This window comes from Peromyscus californicus, unplaced genomic scaffold (genome assembly GCF_007827085.1).
Source record: "Peromyscus californicus insignis strain IS unplaced genomic scaffold, ASM782708v3 Scaffold_11__1_contigs__length_118956290, whole genome shotgun sequence".
Lineage (NCBI taxonomy): Eukaryota > Metazoa > Chordata > Mammalia > Rodentia > Cricetidae > Peromyscus > Peromyscus californicus.
The window spans coordinates 69,323,919-69,327,138 of NW_026294402.1; the positions used below are offsets into that span (position 1 = coordinate 69,323,919).

The window sequence follows — 3,220 nt, forward strand, 5'->3', positions numbered from 1 at the left end:
AGCATATGGTGCCTAGATGGGGTATTGTCTCCCCTATTATATGGCAACTACATTTGAATTCCCTCTCTCTTTGTGTGTGTGTGTGTGTGTGTGTGTGTGTGTGTGTGTGTGTGTGTGCGCTGTAGGATAATGCTCTTGTACACTATAAAGATTTGTCGCTTGAATTGGTTTAATAAAATGTTAATTGGCCAGTAGCCAGGCAGGAAGTATAGGTGGGGTGACCAGACTAGGAGAATTCTGGGAAGAGGAAGGGCGGAGTCAGGAGTCTGGATTATATATGTTACTGTGTTGTCTTTGAATTGTTTGACTGATGAGGAAGGAGCAACAGCTCCTAAGAGACATTTCATTATAAATGTTGCTAGATTAATCCAACGTATATATTTTGAAAAAGTTTTGACTTCAAAATTCAAGTCAGAAGATATGTTACTTTGGAGCAGAGATTATGCTTTTATTTCTATAGGGAATGAGAGGCTGTGGGTTCATTCTGTGTTAAGAAAATCAGAGTTAATTGAGGAAGACCCCCTGAAAAATCTCCAATAGGAACAGATGGCCCAGATGATTCAATGTTCAGTTTGCCTCTGTTGCAGTTTCCTCTGAGTTCTGCATCTAGAAAGGCTTCAAGGCTGCTAGCTGAGATGATCCAGCCTCACAGAATACTCCAGTCAGGACTTGAGCATAATCCTAAATTTTCTCAGGGTCCCCAAAAGATTAACAGCACCCCCAATCAGCAGGAAGTAGCCTAGAAAACTATGCCCACATTCTCAAAAATGGATTATGGATGTTTGTCTTTATTGGGGGGGGGGTTGGTTACAAATTGTTATTGGTCATAGTCAATCTCTTTCTAAAAGAAGAAATGGGAATAGGATATAGAAATTATGGGGGCAAAGTGTAGATTATTAAATCTATTTTAATAAAAAACAACTGTTAATCTTATATATTTTATACCAGTATGGATTTTATTTCATTGATACAAATTTAAAGTTAATTTTGCTATACTGTATGTGTATTTCTCCTCTTGTTTAGGGTATTATGTTTATGAACCTCATTTTAAAATGTAATATATAATTAAGAAATAAGGATTAATAGTCATCTATAATAGCAAACCTATAGTCATGTTAGCTATGTTTTCAAGGTCATAGAGAGATATATTTCAGATAGATAGGCAATCTTCAAACACTTCAAAGACATACAGAATATGGCATTTAAAATGTTTGTTTTTTTCAAGAGAATTAAATTGTTTATTGATTACACATGATAATGGATGATACACAAGCTTCATTCCCGTCTGTTATTTTATCTGATACCATTATTCAATTTTGATACTGCATAGGGTGTGCCAACAACCATTTTATTGTAACCAAACTGTGACTTTGCTTGAATGACCTTTTAATGGTAAAACTCATTAAAGTCATAACAGTAACTAGCAGTTTAACTCCACCAAGGTTTTTGAAGACAGTGGCTTCTCCACCAAAGCAATTATAAATAAATTCCAAATGGAACTTGGCACCACCCTGAAGGAATTCTAACTTCACACTGTTGGGGAGGTTTACCAAGATGGCTTCAGAGTAGACTAACTTTACACAGCACATTTAAAAAAAGAAAAAAAAGAAAAGAAAAGAAAAAAAAAGACACATTTATTCAGCATCATGATCAGGCTATTACATTTAGTAATCAACTGCATGGGTGAAAAAAGGTCTACAGTAAAACCCTTTGTTGGAATGCTTTATGAAACTAAACTGTTATACAATTCGTCACAAAAATACAGTCCTCAAGTCTTTTTGCCCATACACATGAGTATTGTCTAAAACATGTCTTCTTTGTAGCAGTTAGGCCCTGCCACCACTGTGCTTAGCTGAGTTCACAAATCTGCTGTAACCTGTAGCTTCCCTGTCACTTCTCTGGCTCTCCTCTCCAGCTAAGCTTTGCTTCCTGGCTGTAATTAGAACCTCCTGCCAAGGCCATAGCTGCTGCTGCTGCTGGAACCACCATAGTCACCTTGGTTTCGTGGTTTAGCCAAGTACTGGCCACCACCACAAGAGCCAGAACTTCTACCTCCAAAGTTTCCTCCCTTCATTGGTCCAAAATTTGAAGACTGATTGTTGTAATTGCCAAAATTACTGTAGCTTCCACCACCTCCAAAACTGCTTCCATCATTACCAAATCCATTATAGCCATCCCCACTGCCACCATATCCACCACCACCACCACGGCTGCCACCGAAGCCACCACGACCACTGAAGTTCCCCCCTCGACCAAAATTGTCATTGCCACCAAAACTGCTTCCACGATCACCACCAAAGTTTCCGGAACCACTTCGACCTCTTTGGCTGGACAAAGCACTAGCCATCTCCTGCTTTGATGGGACTTTTCTTACCTCACAGTTGTGGCCATTCACAGTATGGTATTTCTGAGTAACAATCTTGTTCACAGAGTCATGCTCATCCAAGGTGACAAAAGCAAACCCCCTCTTTTTTCCACTGCCTCTGTCAGTCACGATTTCAATCACTTCAGTTTTTCCATACTGCTCAAAATAATCTCGCAGGTGATGTTCTTCAGTGTCTTCTCTAATACCGCCAACAAAGATCTTTTTCACAGTTAAGTGGGCACCCAGGTCTCTGAGGATCTTCTCTTGACACAGCTCTCTTAGGTTCCACAACTCTTCCGTCCACCTTGTGTGGTCTGGCACTCATAGCAGCATCCACTTCCTCCACAGTGACTGGCGTGTGTGACGAACCCAAAGCCCCTGGATCGCTTGGTGTTTGGATCTCTTACGACCACACAGTCCGTGAGTGTCCCCCACTGCTCAAAATGGCTCCTCAGGCTCTCAGTTGTTTCAAAGCTCAGCCCTCCAAAGAAGAGCTTCCACAGCTGTTCTGACTCTTTGGGAGACTCTGACTTAGACATGACCTTCAGCGATGTTTCCTCGGGCATGTCAACAGGCAGAAAGCTTAAAATGTTTTAATAACTTAGGCTTTTCATGACAATGAGACACATCAGCTCCTGGCAGCAGCAATTACTTCAGAGGATGATGGGCATCGAAGAAACTCCACATGGAGTTTGTTTTCTCTATGGCCAAAGCTAGCCATGTGGGAAAAGAAACTGCCCTTGCCTCAACTGCTGACAGTATGCTGTACAAATTGGACAAGCGGGACACAAAAGAAAGTGACTGCAGAACTCTGCCAAGACAAGGTGGAACAGTTCTTCAAAAATCCTCTTCACA

General features: G+C 40.8%; 1 pseudogene; it reads right to left on the reverse strand.

The window, feature by feature from the left end:
• Positions 1-1,760: 1,760 nt before the first annotated feature.
• Positions 1,761-2,904, reverse strand: LOC128104437 (heterogeneous nuclear ribonucleoprotein A1-like; annotated as a pseudogene).
• Positions 2,905-3,220: the final 316 nt, after the last annotated feature.